Raw genomic sequence first — 24,615 nt, 5'->3', positions numbered from 1 at the left:
GAGGTCACCCATCTTAGCTCTGCCATCGCGCCAGAACGCATAACTTCATGGTTCTTATTGGGCGAGAGCAGTGCCGCGTGTTGTCCATCGCCGTCCGCTCCACACGTACTCGAGGATATAAGAATAAAAATCCCACTCAATGTCGGGTGCGATCATACCAGCACTAATGCACCAGATCCCATCAGAATTCCAAAGTTATGCGTGCTTGGTCAAGAGCATTACTATGATGGGTGACCCCCTGGGAAGTCCTCGTGTTAAACCCCTTTTCGTGTTTTTCTATTTTTGATTACTTGTTGACAGACGATTTTCGGCTCAAATTATCTGAATCTCGATCGGGATCAGATAAGACATGTGAAATCAACGTAGCTCGGGCACTGCCAGATATGGACAAAATTGTAGCCTAATTTGTTTGTAAATGGGCAAACGAACGAGACTCATTACTCCGCAACGAGGTGGCGAGATTTTAGCCGAATTCCTTCTCTAAGACCCTCTAATTTGCGATTTAACGCTTCTGTTAAGTTTTCGTTTCCTCGAGAAATCCGCTTAGAAAGTTCGAAATTCGATTCCGGTTCCATTTTATCGTATCCCAGGCATAATAATAGCTTTACATTCGCTATTTTCTTCTTCATATTTTTTTTTTCTATTTTCTCGGAACATTTAGCGATTTTTGTTGTCGTGAGCTGGTTCTGTGCTGTAGGGTTTGACGCAGATTACTCCGGAGACGGTTAACTCATTAAAAACAATTATTTCGAATGCTTTTATCCATAATTCACGTAAACGATTGCGACATGAGGACTTTCCAGGGAGGTCACCCATCCTAGCTCTGCCATCGCACCAGAACGCTTAACTTCATGGTTCTGATTGGGCGAGAGCAGTGCCGCGTTTTGTTTATCGCCGTCCGCTCCACACGTACTCGGGGGATATAAGAATAAACATCCCACTCAATGTTGGGTGCAATCATACCAGCCCTAATACACCGGATCCCATCAGAACTCCGAAGTTAAGCGTGCTTAGGCGAGAGCAGTACTAGGATGGGTAACCCCTTGGGAAGTCCTCGTGTTGCACCCCTTTCCGTGTTTTTCTATTTTTGATTACATGTTGACAAACGTTTTTCGGCTCAAATCATCTGAATCTCGATCAAGATAAGATAAGACATGTGAAATCAACGTAGCTCGGGCACTGCCGGATTTGGACAAAATTTTAGCCTAATTAGATTGTAAACGGGCAAACGAACGAGACTCATTACTCCGCAACGAGGTGGCGAGATTTTTGCCGAATTCCTTCTCTAAGACCCTCTAATTTGTGATTTTCCGCTTCTGTTAAGCTTCTGTTTCCTCGAGAAATCCGTTTAGGAATTTCAAATTCGATTCCGGTTCAATTTTATCGTATCCTAGACATAATAATAGCTTTACATTCGCTATTTTCTTCTTCTTAATTTTTTTTCTATTTTGTGGGAACATTTAGCGATTTTTGTTGTCGTGAGCCGGTTCTGTGCGGAAAGGTATGACGCAGATTACTCCGGAGATGGTTAACTCATTAAAACAATTATTTCGACTATTTTATCCATAATTTCCGTAAACAGTCGCGACACGAGGACTTCCTAGGGAGGTCACTCATCCTAGCTCTACCATCGCTCCAGAACGCTTAACTTCATGGTTCTGATTGAGCGACAGCAGTGCCGCGTGTTGTCCATCGCCGCCCGCTCCACACGTACTCGAGGATATAAGAATAAAAATCCCACTCAATGTCGGGTGCGATCATACCAGCACTAATTCAACGGATCCAATCCGAACTCTGAAGTGAAGCGTGCTTGGGCGAGAGCAGTACTAGGATGGGTGACCCCTTGGGAAGTCCTCGTGTTGCACCCCTTTTCGTGTTTTTCTATTTTTGATTACTTGTTGACAGACGATTTCGTCTCAAATCATCTGAATCTCGATCGGGACCAGATAAGACTTGTGAAATCAACGTAGCTCGGGCACTGCCGGATTTGGACAAAATTGTATGCTAATTTGATTGTAAACGGGCAAACGAACGAGACTCATTACTCCGCAATGAGCTAGCGAGATTTTAGCGGAATTCCTTCTCTAAGACTCTCTAATTTGCGATTTTCCGCTTCTGTTAAGCTTCCGTTTCCTCGAGAAATCCAATTAGGAATTCGAAATTCGATTTCGGTTCCATTTTATCGTATCCCAGGCATAATAACAGCTTTACATTCGCTATTTTATTCTTCTTATTTTTTTTTCTATTTTCTGGGAACATTTAGCGATTTTTATTGTCGTGAGCATGTTCTGTGCGGAAGGGTATTACGTAGATTACTTCGGAAACGGTTAACTCACTAAAAACAATTATTTCGACTGTTTTATCCATAATTCACGTAAACGGTCGCGACACGAGGACTTCCCAGGGAAGTCACCTATCCTAACTCTACCATCGCGCCAGAACGCTTAACTTCAACGTAGCTCGGGCACTGCCGGATTTGGACAAAATTGTAGGCTAATTTGATTGTAAACTGGCAAACGAACGAGACTCATTACTCCGCAATTAGCTGGCAAGATTTTAGCCGAATTTCTTGTCTAAGACCCTCTAAGTTGCGATTTTCCGCTTCTGTTAAGCTTCCGTTTCCTCGAAAAATCCGCTTAGGAAGTTCGAAATTCGATTTCGGTTCCATTTTATCTTATCCCAGGTATAATAATAGCTTTACAATCGCTATTTTTTTCTTCTTAATCTTTTTTCTATTTTCTGGAAATATTTATCGATTTTTGTTGTCGTGAGCCGGTTCTGAGCGAAAGGGTATGACGCGGATTACTCCAGAGACGGTTAACTCATTAAAAACAATTATTTCGACTATTTTATCCATAATTTACGTAAACGGTCGCGACACGAGATCTTCCAAGGGAGGTCACCCATCCTAGCTCTGCCATCGCGTCGGAACGCTTAACTTCATGGTTCTGTTGGGCGAGAGCAGTGCCGCGTGTTGTCCATCGCCGCCCGCTCCACACGTACTCGAGGGATATAAGAATAAACATCCCACTCAATGTCGGGTGCGATCATAACACCACTAATGCACCGGATCCCATCAGAACTCCGAAGTTAAGCGTGCTTGGGCGAGAGCAGTACTAGGATGGGTGACCCCATGGGAAGTCCTCGAGTTGCACCCCTTTTCATGTATTTCTATTTTTGATTACTTGTTGAAAGTCGATTTTCGGCTCAAATCTTCCGAATCTCGATCGGGAGCAGATAAGACTTGTGAAATCAACGTAGCTCGGGCATTGCCGGATTTGGATAAAATTGTAGGCTAATTTGATTGTAAACGGGCAAACGAACGAGACTGGTTACTCCGAAAAGAGCTGGCGAGATTTTAGCCGAATTCCTTCTCTAAAACCCTCTAATTTGCGATTTTCCGCTTATGTTAAGCTTCATTTTCCTCGAGAAATCCGTTAAGGAAGTCCGAAATTCGATTCTGGTTCCATTTTATCGTATCCCAAGCATAATAATAGCTTTACATTCGTTATTTTCTTATTCTTATTTTTTTTTCTATTTTCTTGGAACATTTAGAGATTTTTGTTGTCGTGAGTTGGTTCTGTGCGGAAGGGTATGATGCAAATTACTCCTGAGACGGTTAACTCATTGAAAACAATTATTTCGACTGTTTTAGCCATAAATTACATAAACGGTCGCGACACGAGGACTTCCCAGGGAGGTCACCCATCTTGGCTCAGCCATCGCGCCAGAACGGATAACTTCATTGTTCTGATTGGGCGAGAACAGTGCCGCGTGTTGTCCATCGCCGCCCGCTCCACATGTACTCGAAGGATATAAGAATAAACATCCCACTCAAAGTCGGGTGCGATCATACCAGCAATAATACACCGGATCCCATTAGAACTCCGAAATTAAGCGTGCTTGGGCGAGACCAGTACTAAGATGGGTGACCCCCTGGGAAGTCCTCGTGTTTTGCACCCCTTTTCGTGTTTTTTTATTTTTGATTACTTGTTGACAGACGATTTTCGGCTCAAATCATCTGAATCTCGATCAGGATCAGAGAAGACATGTGAAATCAACGTAGCTCAGGCACTGCCGGATTTGGACAAAATTGTAGGCTAATTTGAGTGTAAACGGGCAAACGAACGAGACTCATTCCTCCGCAATGAGCTGACGAGATTTTAGCCGAATACTTTCTCTAAGACCCTCTAATTTGCGATTTTCCGCTTCTGTTAAGCTTCCGTTTCCTCGAGAAATCCGCTTACGAAGTCTAAAATTCGATTCCGTTTTCATTTTATCGTATCCCAGGCATAATAATAGCTTTAGATTCGTTATTTTCTTATTCTTATTTTTTTCTATTTTCTGGGAACATTTAGCGATTTTTGTTGTCGTGAGCCGGTTATGTGCGGAAGTGTATGATGCAGATTACTCCGGAGACGGTTAACTCATCAAAAACAATTATTTCGACTGTTTTAACCATAATTTACGTAAATGGTCGCGACACGAGGACTTCCCAGGGAGGTCACCCATCCTAGCTCTGCCATCGCGCCAGAACGCTTAACTTCATTGTTCTGATTGGGCGAGAGCAGTGCAGCGTGTTGTCCATCGCCGCCCGCTCCACACGTACTCGAGGGATATAAGAATAAATATCTCACTCAATGTCGGTTGCGATAATACCAGCACTAATACAACGGCTCCCATCAGAACTCCGAAGTTAAGCGTGCTTGGGCAAGAGCAGTACTAGGATGGGTGACCTCCTGGGACCCCTTCTCGTGTTTTTCTATTTTTGATTACTTGTTGACAGACAATTTTCGGCTTAAATCATCTGACTCTCGATCAGGACCAGATAAGACGTGAAATCAACGTAGCTCGGGTACTTTCCGGATTTGGAAAAAATTGTTTCCTAATTTGATTGAAAACGGGCAAACGAACGAGACTCATTCCTCCGCAATGAGCTGACGAGATTTTAGCCGAATTCCTACTCTAAGACCCTCTAATTTGCGATTTTCCGCTTCTGTTAAGCTTCGGTTTCCTCGAGAAATCCGCTTAGGAAGTCCGAAATTCAATTTCGATTTCATTTTATCGTATCTCAAGCATAATAATAGCTTTACATTTGCTATTTTTTTCTTCTTATTTTTTTTTCTATTTTCTGTGGAACATTTATCGATTTTTGTTGTCGTGATCCGGTTCTGTGCGGAAAGGTATGACGCAGATTACTCCGGAGACGGTTAACTCATTAAAAACAATTATTTCGACTGTTTTAGCCATAATTTCCGTAAACGGTCGCGACACGGGGACTTCCCAGGGAGGTCACCCATCCTTACTTTGCCATCGTGCCAGAACGCTTAACTTCATGGTTCTGATTGGGCGAGAGTAGTGCCGCGTGTTGTCCATCGCCGCCCGCTCCACACGTACTCGAGGGATATAAGAATAAACATCTCACTCAATGTCGGGTGCGATCATACCAGCACTAATGCACCGGATCCCATCAGAACTCCGAATTTAAGCGTGCTTCGGCGAGAGGAGTACTAGGATTGGTGACCCCCTGGGAAGTTCTCGTGTTGCACCCATTTTCGTGTTTTCCTATTTTTGATTACTTGTTGACAGACGATTTTCGGCACAAATCATCTGAATCTCGATCGGGACCAGATAAGACATGTGAAATCAACGTGGCTCGGGCACTGCCGGATTTGGACAAAATTGTAGGCTAATATGATTGTAAACGGGCAAACGAACGAGACTCATTACTACGCAATAAGCTGACGAGATTTTAGCCGAATTCCTTATCTAAGACCCTTTAATTTGTGATTTTCCGCTTCTGTTAAGCTTCCGTTTCCTCTAGAAATCCGCTAAGGAAGTTCGAAATTCGATTCCGGTTCCATTTTATCGTGTCCCAGGCATAATAATAGCTTTACATTCGCTATTTCCTTCTTCTTATTTTTTTTCTATTTTCTGGGAACATTTAGCGATTTTTGTTGTCGTGAGCCGGTTCTGTGCGGAAGGGTACGACGCAGATTACTCTTCAGACGGTTAACTCATTAAAAACAATTATTTCGACTGTTTTAGCCGTAGTTTCCATAAACGATCGCGACACGAGGACTTCCTAGGGAGGTCACCCATCCTAGCTCTGTCATCGCGTCAGAACGCTTAACTTCATGGTTCTGATTGGGCGAGAGCAGTGCCGCGTGTTGTCCATCGCCGCCCGCTCCACAAGTACTCGAGGGATATAAGAATAAACATCCCACTCAATGTCAGGTGCGATCATACCAGCACTAATGCACCGGATCCCATCAGAACTCGGAAGTTAAGCGTGCTTGGGCGTGAGGAGTACTAGGATGGGTGACCCCCAGGGAAGTCCTCGTGTTGCACCCCTTTTCGTGTTTTTCTATTTTTTATTACTTATTGACATACCATTTTCGGCTCAAATCATCTGAATCTCGATCGGGACCAGATAAGACATGTGAAATCAACGTAGCTCGGGCACTGCCGGATTTGGACAAAATTGTAGGCTAATTTTATTGTAAACGGGCAAACGGACGAGACTCATTAATACGCAAAGAGCTGGCGAGATTTTAGCTAAATTTCTTCTCTAAGACCCTCTAATTTGCGATTTACCGCTTCTGTTAAGCTTCCGTTTCCTTGAGAAATCCGCTTAGGAAGTTCGAAATTCGATTTCGGTTCCATTTTATCATAGAGCAGGAATAATAATAGCTTTACATTCGCTGTTTTCTTCTTTTTATTTTTTTCTATTTTCTGGGAACATTAAGCGATTTTTGTTGTTGTGAGCCGGTTTTGTGCGGAAAGGTATGACGCAGATTACTACGGAGACGGTTAACTCATTAAAAACAATTATTTCGACTGTTTTAGCCATAATTTCCGTAAACGGTCGCGACACGAGGACTTCCCAGGGAGGTCACCCATCCTAGCTCTGCCATCGCGCCTGAACGCTTAACTTCATTGTTCTGATTGGGCGAGAGCAGTGCCGCGTGTTGTCCATCGCCGCCCGCTCCACACGTACTCGAGGGATATAAGAATAAACATCCCACTCAATGTCGGGTGCGATCATACCAGCACTAATGCACCGGATTCCATCAGAACTCGGAAGTTAAGCGTGCATGTGAGAGAGCAGTACTAGGATGGGTGACCCCCTGGGAAGTACTCGTTTCGTGTTTTTCTATTTTTTATTACTTGTTAATAGAAATTTTCGGCTCAAATCATCTGAATCTCGATCGAGACCAGATAAGACATGTGAATCAACGTAGCTCGGGCACTGCTGGATTTGGACAAAATTGCAGCAAATCATCTGAATCTCGATCGGGACCAGATAAGACATGTGAATCAACGTAGCTCGGGCACTGCTGGATTTGGACAAAATTGCAGGCTAATTTGATTGCAAACGGGCAAACAGACGAGACTCATTACTCCGCAAAGATCTGGCAAGATTTTAGCTAAATTCCTTCTCTAAGACCCTCTAATTTGCGATTTATCGCTTTTGTTAAGCTTCCGTTTCCTCTAGAAATCCGCTTAGGAAGTTCGAAATTCGATTTCGATTCCATTTTATCGTTTCCCAGACATAATAATAGCTTTACATTCGCTATTTTCTTCTTCCTATTTTTTTTTCTATTTTCTGTGGAACATTTATCGATTTTTGTTGTCGTGATCCGGTTCTGTGCGGAAAGGTATGACGCAGATTACTCTTGAGACGGTTAACTCATTAAAAACAATTATTTCGACTGTTTTAGCCATAATTTCCGTAAACGGTCGCGACACGAGGACTTCCCAGGGAGATCACCCTTCCTAGCTCTGCCATCGCGCCAGAACGCTTAACTTCAAGGTTTTGATTGGGCGAGAGCAGTGCCGCGTGTTGTCCATCGCCGCCCGATCCACACGTAGTCGAGGGATATAAGAATAAACATCTCACTCAATGTCGGGTGCGATCATTTAGTACTAATGCATCGGATCCTACAGAACTCGGAAGTTAAGCATGCTTGGGAGAGAGCAGTACTAGGATGGGTGACCCCCTGGGAAGTCCTTGTGTCGTGTATTTCTATTTTTTATTACTTGTTAACAAGACATTTTCGGCTCAAATCATCTGAATCTCGATCGTGACCAGATAAGACATGTGAATCAACGTAGCTCGGGCACTGCCGGATTTGTACAAAATTGCAGGCTAATTTGATTGCAAACGGGCAAACGGACGAGACTCATTACTTCGTAAAGAGCTGGCGAGATTTTAGCTAAATTCCTTCTCTAAGACCCTCTAATTTTCGATTTACCGCTTCTGTTAAGCTTCCGTTTTCTCGTGAAATCCGCTTAGGAAGTTCGAAATTCGATTCCGGTTCTATTTTATCGTGTCCTAGGCATAATAATAGCTTTACATTCGCTATTTTCTTCTTCTTATTTTTTTTTCTATTTTCTGGGAACATTTAGCGATTTTTGTTGTCAGGAGACGGTTCTGTGCTGAAGGGTACGACGCAGATTACTCTACAGACGGTTAACTCATTAAAAACTATTATTTCGACTGTTTTAGCCTTAGTTTCCATAAACGATCGCGACACGAGGACTTCCCAGAGAGGTCACCCATCCTAGCTCTGTCATCGCGTCAGAACGCTTAACTTCATGGTTCTGATTGGGCGAGAGCAGTGCCGCGTGTTGTCCATCTCCGCCCGCTCCACAAGTACTCGAGGGATATAAGAATAAACATCCCACTCAATGTCAGGTGCGATCATACCAGCACTAATGCACCGGATCCCATCAGAACTCGGAAGTTAAGCGTGCTTGGGCGTGAGGAGTACTAGGATGAGTGACCCCCAGGGAAGTCCTCGTGTTGCACCTCTTTTCGTGTTTTTCTATTTTTTATTACTTATTGACATACCATTTTCGGCTCAAATCATCTGAATCTCGATCGGGACCAGATAAGACATGTGAAATCAACGTAGCTCAGGCACTGCCAGATTTGGACAAAATTGTAGGCTAATTTTATTGTAAACGGGCAAACGGACGAGACTCATTAATACGCAAAGAGCTGGCGAGATTTTAGCTAAATTTCTTCTCTAAGACCCTCTAATTTGCGATCTACCGCTTCTGTTAAGCTTCCGTTTCCTCTAGAAATCCGCTTAGGAAGTTCGAAATTCGATTTCGATTCCATTTTATCGTTTCCCAGGCATAATAATAGCTTTACATTCGCTATTTTCTTCTTCCTATTTTTTTTTCTATTTTCTGTGGAACATTTATCGATTTTTGTTGTCGTGATCCGGTTCTGTGCGGAAAGGTATGACGCAGATTACTCTGGAGACGGTTAACTCATTAAAAACAATTATTTCGACTGTTTTAGCCATAATTTCCGTAAACGGTCGCGACATGAGGACTTCCCAGGGAGGTCACCCTTCCTAGCTCTGCCATCGCGCCAGAACGCTTAACTTCAAGGTTTTGATTGGGCGAGAGTAGTGCCGCGTATTGTCCATCGCCGCCCGATCCACACGTAGTCGAGGGATATAAGAATAAACATCTCACTCAATGTCGGGTGCGATCATTTAGTACTAATGCATCGGATCCTACAGAACTCGGAAGTTAAGCGTGCTTGGGAGAGAGCAGTACTAGGATGGGTGACCCCCTGGGAAGTCCTTGTGTCGTGTTTTTCTATTTTTTATTACTTGTTAACAAGACATTTTCGGCTCAAATCATCTGAATCTCGATCGGGACCAGATAAGACATGTGAATCAACGTAGCTCGGGAACTGCCGGATTTGTAAAAAATTGCAGGCTAATTTGATTGCAAATGGGCAAACGGACGAGACTCATTACTCCGCAAAGAGCTGGCGAGATTTTAGCTAAATTCATTCTTTAAGACCCTCTAATTTTCGATTTACCGCTTCTGTTAAGCTTCTGTTTTCTCGTGAAATCCGCTTAGGAAGTTCAAAATTCGATTCCGGTTCTATTTTATCGTGTCCCAGGCATAATAATAATTTTACATTCGCTATTTCCTTCTTCTTATTTTTTTTCTATTTTCTGGGAACATTTAGCGATTTTTGTTGTCGTGAGCCGGTTCTGTGCGGAAGGGTACGACGCAGATTACTCTGCAGACGGTTAACTCATTAAAAACAATTATTTCGACTGTTTTAACCTTAGTTTCCATAAACGATCGCGACACGAGGACTTCCCAGGGAGGTCACCCATCCTAGCTCTGTCATCGCGTCAGAACGCTTAACTTCATGGTTCTGATTGGGCGAGAGCAGTGCCGCATGTTGTCCATCGCCGCCGGCTCCACAAGTACTCGAGGGATATAAGAATAAACATCCCACTCAATGTCAGGTGCGATCATACCAGCACTAATGCACCGGATCCCATCAGAACTCGGAAGTTAAGCGTGCTTGGGCGTGAGGAGTACTAGGATGGGTGACCCCCAGAGAAGTCCTCGTGTTGCACCCCTTTTCGTGTTTTTCTATTTTTTATTACTTATTGACATACCATTTTCGGCTCAAATCATCTGAATCTCGATCGAGACCAGATAAGACATGTGAAATCAACGTAGCTCGGGCACTGCCGGATTTGGACAAAATTGTAGGCTAATTTTATTGTAAACTGGCAAACGGACGAGACTCATTAATACGAAAAGAACTGGCGAGATTTTAGCTAAATTTCTTCTCTAAGACCCTCTAATTTGCGATTTACCGCTTCTGTTAAGCTTCCGTTTCCTTGAGAAATCCGATTAGGAAGTTCGAAATTCGATTCCGGTTCCATTTTATCATATCCCCGGAATAATAATAGCTTTACATTCGCTGTTTTCTTCTTTTTATTTTTTTCTATTTTCTGGGAACATTAAGCGATTTTTGTTGTTGTGAGCCGGTTTTGTGCGGAAAGGTATGACGCAGATTACTCCGGAGACGGTTAACTCATTAAAAACAATTATTTCGACTGTTTTAGCCATAATTTCCGTAAACGGTCGCGACACGAGGACTTCCCAGGGAGGTCACCCATCCTAGCTCTGCCATCGCGCCAGAACGCTTAACTTCATGGTTCTGATTGGGCGAGAGCAGTGCCGCGTGTTGTCCATCGCCGCTCGCTCCACACGTACTCGAGGGATATAAGAATAAACATCCCACTCAATGTCGGGTGCGATCATACCAGCACTAATGCACCGGATCCCATCAGAACTCGGAAGTTAAGCGTGCATGTGAGAGAGCAGTACTAGGATGGGTGACCCCTGGGAAGTCCTCGTGTCGTGTTTTTCTATTTTTTATTACTTGTTAACAGAACATTTTCGGCTCAAATCATCTGAATCTCGATCGGGACCAAATAAGACATGTGAATCAACGTAGCTCGGGCACTGCCGGATTTGGACAAAATTGGAGGCTAATTTGATTGCAAACGGACGAGACTCATTACTCCGCAAAGAGCTGGCGAGATTTTAGCTAAATTTCTTCTCCAAGACCCTCTAATTTGCGATTTACCGCTTCTGTTAAGCCTCCGTTTCCTCGAGAAATCTGCTTAGGAAGTTCGAAATTCGATTTCGGTTCCATTTTATCGTTTCCCAGGCATAATAATAGCTTTACATTCGCTATTTTCTTCTTCTTATTTTTTTTTCTATTTTCTGTGGAACATTTATCGATTTTTGTTGTCGTGATCCGGTTCTGCGCGGAAAGGTATGACGCAGATTACTCTGGAGACGGTTAACTCATTAAAAACAATTATTTTGACTGTTTTAGCCATAATTTCCGTAAACGGTCGCGACACGAGGACTTCCCAGGGAGGTCACCCTTCCTAGCTCTGCCATCGCGCCAGAACGCTTAACTTCAAGGTTTTGATTCGGCGAGAGCAGTGCCGCGTGTTGTCCATCGCCGCCCGCTCCACACGTACTCGAGGGATATAAGAATAAACATCTCACACAATGTTCGGTTCGATCATACCAGCACTAATGCACCGAATCCCATCAGAACTCGGAAGTTAAGCGTGCTTGGGAGAGAGCAGTACTAGGATGAGTGACCCCCTGGGAAGTCCTCGTGTTGTGTTTTTCTATTTTTTATTACTTGTTAACAGAACATTTTCGGCTCAAATCATCTGAATCTCGATCGGGACCAGATAAGACATGTGAATCAACGTAGCTCGGGCACTCCCGGGGACGGTTAACTCATTAAAAACAATTATTTCGACTGTTTTAGCCATAATTTTCGCAAACGGTCGCGATACGAGGACTTCTCAGGGGGGTCACCCATCCTAGCTCTGCCATCGCGCCAGAACGTTTAACTTCATGGTTCTGATTGGGCGAGAGCAGTGCCGCGTGTTGTCCATCGCCGCGCGCTCCACATGTTCTCGAGGGATATAAGAATAAACATCCCACTCAATGTCGGGTGCGATCATACCAACACTAATGCACCGGATCCCATCAGAACTCGGAAGTTATGGTTGCTTGGGCAAGAGCAGTACTAAGATGGGTGACCCCCAGGGAAGTCCTCGTTTTGCACCCCTTTTCGTGTTTTTCTATTTTTTATTACTTGTTGACAGACCATTTTCAATTCAAACCATCTGAATCTTGATCGGGACCAGATAAGACAAGTGAAATCAACGTAGCTCGGGCACTGCCGGATTTGGACAAAATTGGAGGCTAATTATATTGTAAACGGGCAAACAGACGAGACTCATTAATCCGCAAAGGGCTGGCGAGATTTTAGCTAAATTCCTTCTCTAAGACCCTCTAATTTGCGATTTACCGCTTCTGTTAAACTTTCGTTTACTCGAGAAATCCGCTTAGGAAGTTCTAAATTCGATTCCGGTTCCATTTTATCGTATCCCAGGAATAATAATAGCTTTACATTCGTTGTTTTTTTCTTTTTTTATCTATTTTCTGGGAACATTTAGCGATTTTTGTTGTTGTGAGCCGGTTTTGTGCGGAAAGATAAACGCAGATTACTCCGGAGACGGTTAAGTCATTAAAAACAATTATTTCGACTGTTTTAGCCTTAATTTCCGTAAACGGTAGCGACACGAGGACTTCTCAGGGAGGTCACCCATCATAGCTCTGTCATCGCGCCAGAACGCTTAACTTCATGGTTCTGATTGAGCGAGAGCAGTGCCGCGTTTTGTCCATCACCGCCCGCTCCACACGTACTCGAGGGATATAAGAATAATCATCCCACTCAATGTCGGGTGCGATCATACCAGCACTAATGCACCGGATCCCATCAGAACTTGGAAGTTAAGCGTGCTTGGGAGAGAGCAATACTAGAATGGGTGACGCACTGGGAAGTCATCGTGTCGTGTTTTTCCTTTTTTTATTACTTGTTGACAGACCATTTTGGGCTCAAATCATCTGAATCTCGATCGGGACCAGATAAGACATGTGAAATCAACGTAGCTCGGGCACTGCCGGATTTGGACAAAATTGTAGGCTAATTTGATTGTAAACGGGCAAACAGACGAGACTCATTACTCCGCAAAGAGTTGGCGAGATTTTAGCTAAATTCCTTCTCTAAGACCCTTTAATTTGCGATTTACCGCTTCTGTTAAGCTTTACATTCACTATTTCCTTCTTCTTATTTTTTTCTATTTTCTAGAAACATTTAGCGATTATTGTTGTCGTAAGCCGGTTCTGTGCGGAAGGGTATGACGCAGATTACTACGGAGACGGTTAACTCATTAAAAATAATTATTTCGACTGTTTTACCAATAATTTCCGTAACGCGACACGAGGACTTCTAAGGGAGATCACCCATCCTAGCTCTGCCATCGAGTCAGGACACTTAACATCATGGTTCTGATTGGACGAGAGCAGTGCCGTGTGTTGTCCATCGCCGCCCGCTCCACACGTACTCGAGGGATATAAGAATAAACATCCCACTGAATGTTGGGTGCGATCATACCAGCACTAATGCACTGGATCCCATCAGAACTCCGAAGTTAAATGTGCTTGGGCGAGAGCAGTTCTAGGATGGGTGATCTCTTGGGAAGTCCTCGTGTTGCACCCTTTTTCGTGTTTTTCTATTTTTATTACTTGTTGCCAGACCATTTTCGGCTCAAATCATCTGAATCTCGATCGGGACAAGATAAGACATGTGAAATCATCGTAGCTCGGGCACTGCCGGATTTGGACAAAATTGTAGGCTAATTTGATTGTAAACGGGCAAACAGACGAGACTCATTACTCCGCAAAGAGTTGGCGAGATTTTAGCTAAATTCCTTCTCTAAGACCCTTTAATTTGCGATTTACCGCTTCTGTTAAGCTTCCGTTTCCTCGAGAAATCCGCTTATGAAGTTCGAAATTCGATTCCGGTTACATTTTATCGTGTCCCAGGCATAATAATAGCTTTACATTCTCTATTTCCTTCTTCTTATTTTTTTTCTATTTTCTGGGAACATTTAGCGATTATTGTTGTCGTAAGCCGGTTCTGTGCGGAAGGGTATGACGCAGATTACTACAATGACGGTTAACTCATTAAAAATAATTATTTTGACTGTTTTACCCATAATTTCCGTAACGCGACACGAGGACTTCTCAGGGAGATCACCCATCCTAGCTCTGCCATCGAGTAAGAACGCTTAAAATCATGGTTCTGATTGGACGAGAGCAGTGCCGCGTGTTGTCCATCGCCGCCCGCTCCACACATACTCGAGGGATATAAGAATAAACATCCCACTGAATGTCGGGTGCGATCATACCAGCACTAATGCACCGGATCCCATTAGAATTCCGAAGTTAAGCGTGCTTGGGCGAAAGCAGTACTAGGATGGGTTACCCCATTGGAAGTCCTCGTGTTGCACCTTTTTGGTGTTTTTCTATTTTTTATTACTTGTTGACAGACGATTTTCGGCTCAAATCATCTGAATCTCGATCTGGTCCAGATAAACATGTGAAATTAACGTTGCTCGGGCACTGCCCGATTTGGCCAAAATTGTAGGCTAATTTTATTGTAAATGGGCAAACGAACGAGACTCATTACTCCGGAAAGAGCTGGCGAAATTTTAGCTAAATTCCTTCTCTAGGACCCTCTAATTTGCGATTTACCGCTTCTGTTAAGCTTCTGTTTCCTCGAGAAATCCGCTTAGGAAGTTTGAAATTTGATTTTGGTTCAATTTTATCATATCCCAGGCATAATAATAGCTTTACATTCGCTATTTCCTTCTTCTTATTTGTTTTTTCTATTTTCTGGGAATATTTATCGATTTTTGTTGTCGTGAGCCGGTTCTGTGCGGCAGGGTATGACGCAGATTACTCCGGAGACGGTTAACTCATTTAAAACAATTATTTCAAATGTTTTATCCTTAATTTACGTAAACGGTCGCGACACGAGGTCTTCCCAGGGAGGTCACCCATCCTAGCTCTGCCATCGCGCCAGAATGCTTAACTTCATGGTTATGATTGGGCGTGAGCAATGCCGCGTGTTGTCCATCTCCTCCCGCTATACACGTACTCGAGGGATATAAGAATAAACATCCCACTCAATGTCGGGTGGGATCATACCCCCTGGGAAGTCCTCGTGTTGCACCCCTTTTCATGTTTTTCTATTTTTGATTACTTGTTGACAGACTATTTTCGGATCAAATCATCTGAATCTCGATCGGGACCAGATAAGGCATGTGAAATCAACGTAACTCGGGCACTGCGGGATTTGGACAAAATTGTAGGCTAATTTGATTGTAAATGGGCAAACGGACGAGACTCATTAAGAGCTGGCGAGATTTTAGCTAAATTACTTCTCTAGGACCCTCTAATTTGCGATTTACCACTTCTTTTAAGCTTCCGTTTCCTCGAGAAATCCGCTTAGGAAGTTCAAAATTCGATTTCGGTTCCATTTTAACGTATCCCAGGCATAATAATAGCTTTACATTCGCTATTTCCTTCTTCTTATTTGTTTTTTATATGTTCTGGGAATATTTATTTATTTTTGTTGTCGTGAGCCAGTTCTGTGCGGAAGGGTATGACGTAGATTACTCCGGAGACGGTTAACTCATTAAAAACAATTATTTTGACTGTTTTAGCCATAATTAACGTAAACGGTAGCGACACGAGGACCAGATAAGACATGTGTTAGCCATCATGGGATGTTCTCATGTTGTACCCCTTTTCGTGTTTTTCTATTTTTGATTACTTGTTGACAGACGATTTTCGCTCAAATCATCTGAATCTCGATCGGGACCATATAAGACATGTGAAATCAACGTAGCTCGGGCACTGCGGGATTTGGACAAAACTGTAGGCTAATTTGATTGTAAACGGGCAAACGAACGAGACTCATTACTACGCAATGAGCTGACGAGATTTTAGCCGAATTCCTTCTCTAAGACCCTTTAATTTGCGATTTTCCGCTTCTGTTGAGCTTCCGTTTCCTCGAGAAATCCGCTTAGGAAGTTCGAAATTCGATTACGATTCCATTTTATTGTATCCCAAGCATAATAATAGCTTGACATTCGCTATTTTTTTATTCTTATTTTTTTTCTATTTTCTGGGAACATTTAGCGATTTTTGTTGTCGTGAGCCGGTTTTGTGCGGAAGGGTATGACGCAGATTACTCCGGAAACAGTTACTCATTAAAAACGACACGAGGACTTCTCAGGGAGGTCACCCATCCTAGCTCTGCCATAGCGCCAGAACGCTTAACTTCGTGGTTCTGTTTAGGAGAGAACAGTGCCGCGTGTTGTCCATCACCGCCCGCTCCATACGTACTCGAGGGATATAAAAATAAACATCCCACTCAATGTCCGGTGCGATCATACCAGTACTAATGCACCGGATCCCATCAGAACTCCGAAGTAAAGCGTGCTTGGGCGAGAGCAGTACTAGGGTGTGTGACCCCCTGGGAAGTCCTCGTGTTGCACCTCTTTTCGTGTTTTTCTATTTTTGATTACTTGTTGACAGACGATTTTCGGCTCAAATCATCTGAATCTCGATCGGGACCAGATAAGACATGTGGAATGAAAGTAGCTCGGGCAAGAGCAGTACTAGGATGGGTGACCCCCTAGGAAGTACTCGTGTTACACCCCTTTTCGTGTTTTTCAAATTTTGATTACTTGTTGAAAGACGATTTTCGGCTCAAATCATCTGAATCTCGATCGGGACCAGATAAGACATGTGAAATCGACGTAGCTCAGGCACTGCCGGAGTTGGACAAAATTGTAGGTAAATATTATTGTAACAGAGCAAACGAACGAGACTCATTACTCCGCAATGAGCTGGCGAGATTTTAGCCGAATTACTTCTCTAAGACCTCTAATTTGCAATTTTCTGCTTCTGTTAAGTTTCCGTTTCCTCGAGAAATCCGCTTAGGAAGCTCGAAATTCTATTCTGGTTCCATTTTATCGTATCACAGGCATAATAATAGCTTTACATTCGCTATTTTCTTCTTCTTATTTTTTTTTCTATTTTCTGCGATTATTTAGAGATTTTTGTTGTCATGAGCCGCTTCTGTGCGGAAGAGTATGACGCAGATTACTCCGGAGACGGTTAACTCATTAAAAACAATTATTTCGACTGGTTTATCCATAATTTACGTAAACGGTCGCGACACGAGGACTTCCCAGGGAGGTCACCCATCCTAGCTCTGCCATCGCGCCAGAACGCTTAACTTCATAGTTCTGATTGGGCGAGAGCAGTGGCGCGTATTGTCCATCGCCGCCCACTCCACACGTACTCGAGGGATATAAGAATAAACATCCTACTCAATGTCGGGTGCGATCATACAACACTAATGCACCGGATCCCATCAGAACTCCGAAGTTAAGCGTGCTTGGGCGAGAGCAGTAATAGGATGGTAACCCCCTGGGAAGTCCTCGTGTTGCACCCCTTTTCGGGTTTTTCTAATTTTGATTACTTGTTGACAGACGATATTCGGCTCAAATCATCTGAATCTCGATCGGGACCAGATAAGACATGTGAAATCAATGTAGCTCGTGCACTGCCAGATTTGGGCAAAATTGTAGGCTAATTTGATTGTAAACGGGCAAATGAACGAGACTCATTACTCAGCAACGAGATGGCAAGATTTCAGTCCAATTCCTTCTCTAAAACCCTCTAATTTGCGATTTTTCGCTTCTGTTAAGCTTCCGTTTCCTCGAGAAATCCGTTTAGGAAGTTCGAAATTTGATCCGGTTCCATTTTAACGTATCCAGGCATAATAATAGCTTTACATTCGCTATTTTATTCTTCTTATTTTTTTTCTATTTTCTGCGAACATTTAGCGATTTTTTTTGTCATGAGCCGGATCTGTGCGGAAGGATATAACCCAGATTACTTCGGAGACGGTTAACTCATTAAGAACAATTATTTCGACTATTTTTTTCCATAATTTACGTAATTAGTCGGGACACGAGGAATTTCCAGGGAGGTCACCCATCCTAGCTCTGCCATCGCGTCAGAACGCTTAACTTCGTGGTTGTGATTGGACGAGAGCAGTGCCCCGTGTTGTCCATCGCCGCCTGCTCCACACGTACTCGAGGGATATAAGAATAAACATCCCACTAAATGTCGGGTGCGATCATACCAGCACTATTGCACCGGATCCCATCAGAACTCCGAAGTTAAGCGTGCTTGGGCGAGAGCAGTACTAGGATGGGAGACCCCCAGGGAAGTCGTCGTGTTGCACCCCTTTTCGTGTTTTTCTATTTTTGATTGATTACTTTTTGACAGACGATTTTCGGCTCAAATCATGTGAATCTCGATCGGATCAGATAAGACATGTGAAATCAACGTAGCTCGGGCACTGCCAGATTTGGACAAAATTGTAGGCTAATTTGATTGTAAACGGGCAAACGAACGAGACTAATTACTCCGCAATGAGATTGCAAGATTTCAGTCGAATTCCTTCACTAAAACCCTTTAATTTGCGATTTTCCGCTTCTGTTAAGCTTCTTTTTCCTCGAGAAATCCGCTTAGGATGTTTGAAATTCGATTCCGGTTAAATAAACGGTAGCGACACGAGGACTTCCCTGGGAGGTCACCCATCTTAGCTCTGCCATCGCGCCAGAACACTTAACTTCATGGTTCTGATTGGGCGAGAGCAATGCCGCGTGTTGTCCATCGCCGTCCGCTCCACACGTACTCGAGGGATATAAGAATAAACATCCCACTCAATGTCGGGTGCGATCATACCAGAACTAATGCACCGGATCCCATCAGAACTCCGAAGTTAAGAGTGCTTAGGCGAGAGTAGTACTAGGATGGGTGACCCCCTAGAAAGTCCTCGTGTTGCACCCATTTTCGTGTTTTTCGATTTTTGATTGATTACTTGTTGACAGACGATTTTCGGCACAAATCATTTGAATCTCGATCGGGATCAGATAAGACATGTGAAATCAACGTAGCTCGGGCACTGCCAGATTTTGACAAAATTGTAGACTAATTTGAATGTAAACTGGCAAACGAACGAGACTCATTACTTCGCAATGAGCTAGCGAGATTTTAGCCGAATTCCTTCTCTAAGACCCTCTAATTTGCGATTTTCCGCTTCTGTTAAGCTTCCGTTTCCTCGAGAAATCCGCTTAAGAAGTTCGAAATTCGATTCCGCTTCCATTTTATCGTATCTCAGGCATAATAATAGCTTTACATTCGCTATTTTCTTCTTCTTATTTTTTTTTTCTATTTTCTGGGAACATTTAACGATTTTTGTTTGTCGTGAGCCGGTTCTGTACGGAAGGGTATGACACAGATTACTCCGGAGACGGTTAACTCATTAAAAAAAATATTTCAACTGTTTTATCCATAATTTACGTAAACAGTCGCGACACGAGAACTTCCCAGGGAGGTCACTCATCCTAGCTCTGCCATCGCGCCATAACGCTTAACTTCATGGTTCTGATCAGGCGAGAGTAGTGCCGCGTGTTGTCCATCGCTGCCCGCTCCACACGTACTCGAGGAATATAAGAATAAACATCCTACTCAATGTCGGGTGCGATCATACCAGCCCTAATGCACCGGATCCCATAAGAACTTCGAAGTTAAGCGTGCTTGGGCGAGAGCAGTACTAGGATGGGTGACCCCCTCGGAAGTCCTCGTGTTGCACCCCTTTTCGTGTTTTTCTATTTTTGATTGATTAATTGCTGACAGACGATTTTCGGCTCAAATCATCTGAATCTCGATCGGGACAAGATAAGACATGTGAAATCAACGGGCAAACGAACGAGACTCATTACTCCGCAATGAGCTGGCGAGATTTCAGCCGAATTCCCTCTCTAAGACGACCCTCTAATTTGCGATTTTCCGCTTTTGTTAAGCTTCCATTTCCCTGAGAAATCCGCTTAGGAAGTTCGAAATTCGATTCCGGTTCCATTTTATCGTAACCGAGGCATAATAATAGCTTTACATTCGCTATTTTCTTCTACTTATTTTTTTTTCTATTTTCTGGGAACATTTAGGGATTTTTGTTGTCGTGAGCCGGTTCTGTGTGGAAGCGTATGACGCAGATTACTCCGGAGACGGTTAACTCATTAAAAACAATTATTTCGACAGTTTTATCCATAATTTACGTAAACGGTCGCGACATAAGCACTTCCCAGGGAGGTCACTCATCCTAGCTCTGCCATCGCGCCAGAACGCTTAACTTCATGGTTCTGATTGGGCAAGAGCAGTGCCTCGTGTTGTCCATCGCCGCCCGCTCCACACGTATTCGAGGGATATAAGAATAAGCATCCCACTCAATGTCGGGTGGGATTATACCAGCACTAATGCACTGGATCCCATCCGAACTCCGATGTGAAGCGTGCTTGGGCGAGAGCAGCACTAGGATGAGTGACCCCCTGGGAAGTCCTCATGTTGCACCCCTTTTCGTGTTTTTCTATTTTTGATTGATTATTTGTTGACAAACGATTTTCGCCTCAAATCGTCTGAATCTCGATCGTGATCAGATAAGACATGTGAAATCAACGTAGCTCGGGCACTGCCAGATTTGGACAAAATTGTAGGCTAATTTGATTGTAAACGGGCAAACGAACGAGACTCATTACTCCGCAATGAGCTGGCGAGATTTTAGCCGAATTCCTTCTCTAAGAAGCTCTAATTTGCGATTTTCCGCTTCTGTTAAGCTTCCGTTTCCTCGAGAAATCCACTTAGGAAGTTTGAAATTCGATTTCGGTTCCATTTTATCGTATCCGAGGCATAATAATAGCTTTACATTCACTATTTTTTTCTACTTATTTTTTTCTATTTTCTGGGAACATTTAGCGATTTTTGTTGTCGTGAGCCGGTTCTGTGCGGAAGGGTATGACGCAGATTACTCCGGAGACGGTTAACTCATTAAAAAAAATATTTCGACTGTTTTATCCATAATTTACGTAAACAGTCGCGACACGAGAACTTCCCAGGGAGGTCACTCATCCTAGCTCTGCCATCGCGCCATAACGCTTAACTTCATGGTTCTGATCAGGCGAGAGTAGTGCCGCGTGTTGTCCATCGCCGCCCGCTCCACACGTACTCGAGGGATATAAGAATAAACATCCCACTCAATGTCGGGTGCGATCATACCAGCACTAATACACCGGATCCCATCAGAACTCCGAAGTTAAGCGTGCTTGGGCGAGAGCAGTACTAGGATGGGTGAACCCTTGGGAAGTCCTCGCGTTGCACCCTTTTCGTGTTTTTCTATTTTTGATTGATTACTTGTTAACTGACGATTTTCGGCTCAAATCATATGAATCTCGATCGGGATCAGATAAGACATGTGAAATAAACGTAGCTCGGGCACTGCCGGATTTGGACAAATTGTAGGCTAATTTTATTGTAAACGGGCAAACGGACGAGACTCATTATTCCACAATGAGCTGGCGAGATTTTATCCGAATTCTTTCTCTAAGACCCTTTAATTTGCGATTTTCCGCTTCTGTTAAGCTTCTATTTCCTCGAGAAATCCGCTTAGGAAGTTCGAAATTCGATTCCGGTTACATTTAGTCGTTTCCCAGGCATAATTATAGCTTTACATTCGCTATTTTCCTCTTCTTATTTTTTTTTCTATTTTCTGGTAACATTTAGCGATTTTTGTTGTCGTGAGCCGGTTCTGTGCGGAAGGGTATGACACAGATTACTCCGGAGACGGTTAACTCATTAAAAACAATTATTTCGACTGTTTTATCCATAATTTACATAAACGGTCGCGACACGACCACTTCCCAGGGAGGTCACCCATCCTAGCTCTGCCATCGCGCCAGAACGCTTAACTTCATTGTTTTGATTGGGCGAGAGTAGTGACGCGCGTTGTCAATCGCCGCCCGCTCCACATGTACTCGAGGGATATAAGAATAAACATCCCACTCAATGTAGGGTGGGTGCGATCATACCAGTACTAATACACCGGATCCCATCAGAACTCCGAAGTTAACCGTGCTTGGGCAAGAGCAGTACTAGGATGGGTGAGACCCCTTGGGAAGTCCTCGTGTTGCACCCTTTTCGTGTTTTTCTATTTTTGATTGATTACTTGTTGACAGACGATTTTTGGCTCAAATCATCTGAATCTCGATCGGGGCCAGATAAGACATGTGAAATCAATGTTGCTTGGGCATTGCCAGATTTGGATAAAATATTGGGCTAATTTGATTGTAAACGGGCAAACGAACGGGTTACTCCGTAATGAGCTGGCGAGATTTTAGCCGAATTCCTTCTTTAAGACCCTTTAATTTGCAATTTTCAGCTTCTGTTAAGCTATCGTTTCCTCGAGAAATCCGCTTAGGAAGTTCGAAATTCGATTCCGGCTCCATTTTATCATATCTCGAGCATAATAATAGCTTTACATTCGCTATTTCTTCTTTTTTATTTTTTTTCAATTTTCTGGGAATATTTAGCGATTTTTGTTGTCGTGAGCCGGTTCTTTGCGGAAGGGTATGACGCATATTACTCCGTAGATTGTTAACTCATTAAAAACTATTATTTCGACTGTTTTAGCCATAATTTACGTAAACGATCACGACACGAGGACTTCTCAGGAAGGTCACCCATCCTAGCTCTGCCATCGCGCCAGAACGCTTAACTTCATGGTTCTTATTGGGCGAGAGCAGTGCCGCGTGTTGTCCATCGCCACCCGCTCCTTATGTACTCGAGGAATATAAGAATAAACATCCCACTCAATGTCTGGTGCGATCATACCGGCACTAATGCACCGGAGCCCATCAGAACTCCGAAGTTAAGCGTGCTTGGGCGAGAGCAGTACAAGGATGGGTGACCCCCCAGAAAGTCCTCGGGTTGCACCCCTTTTCGTGTTTTTAAATTTTTGATTGATTATTTGTTGACAGACGATTTTCGGCTCAAATCATCTGAATCTCGATCGGGACAAGATAAGACATGTGAAATCAACGTAGCTCGGGCACTGCCGGATTTGGACAAAATTGTAGGCTAATTTTATTGTAAACGGGCAAACGAACGAGACTCATTACAACGCAATAAGCTGGCGAGATTTTAGCCGAATTCCTTCTCTAAGACCCTCTAATTTGCGATTTTTCGCTTCTGTTAAGCTTCCGTTTCCTCGAGAAATCCGCTTAGGAAGTTCGAAATTCGATTCCGGTTACATTTAGTCGTATCCCAGGCATAATTATAGCTTTACATTCGCTATTTTCTTCTTCTTCTTTTTTTTCTATTTTCTGGGAAAATTTAGCGATTTTTGTTGTCGTGAGACGGTTCTGTTCGGAAGGGTATGACACAGATTACTCCGGAGATGGTTAACTCATTAAAAACAATTATTTCGACTGTTTTATCCATAATTTACGTAAACGGTCGCGACACGAGGACTTCCCAGGGAGGTCACTCATCCTAGCTCTGCCATCGCGCCAGAACGCTTAACTTCATAGTTCTGATTGGGCGAGAGCAGTTCCGCGTGTTGTCCATCGCCGCCCGCTCGGCACGTACTCGAGGAATATAAGAATAAACATCCCACTCAATGTCGGGTGCGATCATACCAGCACTAATGCACCGGATCCCATCAGAACTTCGAAGTTAAGCGTGCTTGGGCGAGAGCAGTACTAGGAAGGGTGACCCCCTCGGAAGTCCACGTGTTGCACCCCTTTTTGTGTTTTTCTATTTTTGATTGATTAATTGCTGACAGACGATTTTCGGCTCTAATCATCTGAATCTCGATCGGGACAAGATAAGACATGTGAAATCAATGTAGCTCGGAGACTGACAGATTTGGACAAAATTGTAGGCTAATTTGATTGTAAACGGGCAAACAAACGAGACTCATTACTCCGCAATGAGCTGGCGAGATTTTAGCCGAATTCCTTCTCTAAGACGCTCTAATTTGCGATTTTTCGCTTCTGTTAAGCTTCCGTTTCCTCGAGAAATCCGCTTAGGAAGTTTAAAATTCGATTCCGGTTCCATTTTATCGTATCCGAGGCATAATAATAGCTTTACATTCCCAATTTTTTTCTACTTATTTTTTTCTATTTTCTGGGAACATTTAGCGATTTTTGTTGTCGTGAGCCGGTTCTGTGCGGAAGGGTATAACGCAGATTACTCCGGAGACGGCTAACTCGTTAAAAACAATTTTTCGACTGTTTTATCCATAATTTATGTAAACGGTCGCGACACGATGACTTCTTAAGGAGGTCACCTATCCTAGCACTGCCATCGCGCCAGAACGCTTAATTTCATGGCTCTGATTGGGCGAGAGCAGTGCCGCGTATTGTCCATCGCCGCCCGCTCCTCACGTACTCAAGGGATATAAGAATA

The 24,615-nt window shown here is 43.5% G+C and overlaps 18 non-coding genes and 9 pseudogenes across 18 annotated transcripts; all 27 read left to right on the top strand.

The window, feature by feature from the left end:
* Positions 1-144: 144 nt before the first annotated feature.
* On the top strand, positions 145-263 carry LOC142512336 (5S ribosomal RNA; annotated as a pseudogene).
* A 686-nt stretch (positions 264-949) lies between these two features.
* LOC142515070 (5S ribosomal RNA) lies at positions 950-1,068 on the top strand. The gene has a single exon (XR_012810933.1). It is a non-coding gene; the product is annotated as a 5S ribosomal RNA (ribosomal RNA).
* Positions 1,069-1,749: 681 nt separating this feature from the next.
* Positions 1,750-1,868, top strand: LOC142517182 (5S ribosomal RNA). Its single transcript, XR_012812942.1, has one exon. It is a non-coding gene; the product is annotated as a 5S ribosomal RNA (ribosomal RNA).
* Positions 1,869-3,039: 1,171 nt separating this feature from the next.
* Positions 3,040-3,158, top strand: LOC142516335 (5S ribosomal RNA). Its single transcript, XR_012812135.1, has one exon. It is a non-coding gene; the product is annotated as a 5S ribosomal RNA (ribosomal RNA).
* A 684-nt stretch (positions 3,159-3,842) lies between these two features.
* Positions 3,843-3,963, top strand: LOC142506952 (5S ribosomal RNA). Its single transcript, XR_012805222.1, has one exon. It is a non-coding gene; the product is annotated as a 5S ribosomal RNA (ribosomal RNA).
* A 682-nt stretch (positions 3,964-4,645) lies between these two features.
* LOC142512719 (5S ribosomal RNA) lies at positions 4,646-4,763 on the top strand (annotated as a pseudogene).
* A 670-nt stretch (positions 4,764-5,433) lies between these two features.
* LOC142506949 (5S ribosomal RNA) lies at positions 5,434-5,552 on the top strand. Its single transcript, XR_012805219.1, has one exon. It is a non-coding gene; the product is annotated as a 5S ribosomal RNA (ribosomal RNA).
* A 683-nt stretch (positions 5,553-6,235) lies between these two features.
* LOC142514848 (5S ribosomal RNA) lies at positions 6,236-6,354 on the top strand. Its single transcript, XR_012810725.1, has one exon. It is a non-coding gene; the product is annotated as a 5S ribosomal RNA (ribosomal RNA).
* Positions 6,355-7,036: 682 nt separating this feature from the next.
* LOC142512058 (5S ribosomal RNA) lies at positions 7,037-7,155 on the top strand (annotated as a pseudogene).
* A 1,544-nt stretch (positions 7,156-8,699) lies between these two features.
* Positions 8,700-8,818, top strand: LOC142516040 (5S ribosomal RNA). The gene has a single exon (XR_012811855.1). It is a non-coding gene; the product is annotated as a 5S ribosomal RNA (ribosomal RNA).
* A 1,472-nt stretch (positions 8,819-10,290) lies between these two features.
* Positions 10,291-10,409, top strand: LOC142515190 (5S ribosomal RNA). Its single transcript, XR_012811047.1, has one exon. It is a non-coding gene; the product is annotated as a 5S ribosomal RNA (ribosomal RNA).
* A 682-nt stretch (positions 10,410-11,091) lies between these two features.
* LOC142511786 (5S ribosomal RNA) lies at positions 11,092-11,209 on the top strand (annotated as a pseudogene).
* Positions 11,210-11,873: 664 nt separating this feature from the next.
* LOC142511988 (5S ribosomal RNA) lies at positions 11,874-11,992 on the top strand (annotated as a pseudogene).
* Positions 11,993-12,326: 334 nt separating this feature from the next.
* LOC142511279 (5S ribosomal RNA) lies at positions 12,327-12,445 on the top strand (annotated as a pseudogene).
* Positions 12,446-13,122: 677 nt separating this feature from the next.
* Positions 13,123-13,241, top strand: LOC142512676 (5S ribosomal RNA; annotated as a pseudogene).
* A 582-nt stretch (positions 13,242-13,823) lies between these two features.
* On the top strand, positions 13,824-13,942 carry LOC142515734 (5S ribosomal RNA). Its single transcript, XR_012811563.1, has one exon. It is a non-coding gene; the product is annotated as a 5S ribosomal RNA (ribosomal RNA).
* A 677-nt stretch (positions 13,943-14,619) lies between these two features.
* Positions 14,620-14,738, top strand: LOC142517297 (5S ribosomal RNA). Its single transcript, XR_012813051.1, has one exon. It is a non-coding gene; the product is annotated as a 5S ribosomal RNA (ribosomal RNA).
* Positions 14,739-16,674: 1,936 nt separating this feature from the next.
* On the top strand, positions 16,675-16,793 carry LOC142516146 (5S ribosomal RNA). Its single transcript, XR_012811957.1, has one exon. It is a non-coding gene; the product is annotated as a 5S ribosomal RNA (ribosomal RNA).
* An 845-nt stretch (positions 16,794-17,638) lies between these two features.
* On the top strand, positions 17,639-17,755 carry LOC142510816 (5S ribosomal RNA; annotated as a pseudogene).
* Positions 17,756-18,437: 682 nt separating this feature from the next.
* On the top strand, positions 18,438-18,556 carry LOC142513906 (5S ribosomal RNA). Its single transcript, XR_012809829.1, has one exon. It is a non-coding gene; the product is annotated as a 5S ribosomal RNA (ribosomal RNA).
* A 489-nt stretch (positions 18,557-19,045) lies between these two features.
* LOC142515656 (5S ribosomal RNA) lies at positions 19,046-19,164 on the top strand. The gene has a single exon (XR_012811490.1). It is a non-coding gene; the product is annotated as a 5S ribosomal RNA (ribosomal RNA).
* Positions 19,165-19,853: 689 nt separating this feature from the next.
* LOC142515485 (5S ribosomal RNA) lies at positions 19,854-19,972 on the top strand. The gene has a single exon (XR_012811329.1). It is a non-coding gene; the product is annotated as a 5S ribosomal RNA (ribosomal RNA).
* Positions 19,973-20,608: 636 nt separating this feature from the next.
* LOC142510864 (5S ribosomal RNA) lies at positions 20,609-20,727 on the top strand (annotated as a pseudogene).
* Positions 20,728-21,412: 685 nt separating this feature from the next.
* Positions 21,413-21,531, top strand: LOC142514015 (5S ribosomal RNA). The gene has a single exon (XR_012809931.1). It is a non-coding gene; the product is annotated as a 5S ribosomal RNA (ribosomal RNA).
* A 690-nt stretch (positions 21,532-22,221) lies between these two features.
* LOC142506841 (5S ribosomal RNA) lies at positions 22,222-22,342 on the top strand. The gene has a single exon (XR_012805116.1). It is a non-coding gene; the product is annotated as a 5S ribosomal RNA (ribosomal RNA).
* A 681-nt stretch (positions 22,343-23,023) lies between these two features.
* LOC142508508 (5S ribosomal RNA) lies at positions 23,024-23,142 on the top strand. Its single transcript, XR_012806718.1, has one exon. It is a non-coding gene; the product is annotated as a 5S ribosomal RNA (ribosomal RNA).
* A 687-nt stretch (positions 23,143-23,829) lies between these two features.
* Positions 23,830-23,948, top strand: LOC142513981 (5S ribosomal RNA). Its single transcript, XR_012809899.1, has one exon. It is a non-coding gene; the product is annotated as a 5S ribosomal RNA (ribosomal RNA).
* The last annotated feature ends 667 nt before the right edge of the window (positions 23,949-24,615 follow it).

This window comes from Primulina tabacum, chromosome 10, assembly GCF_025594145.1.
Source record: "Primulina tabacum isolate GXHZ01 chromosome 10, ASM2559414v2, whole genome shotgun sequence".
Lineage (NCBI taxonomy): Eukaryota > Viridiplantae > Streptophyta > Magnoliopsida > Lamiales > Gesneriaceae > Primulina > Primulina tabacum.
The sequence above is the reverse complement of the archived record's forward strand: the minus strand, read 5'-3'. Positions and strand labels throughout refer to the sequence as shown.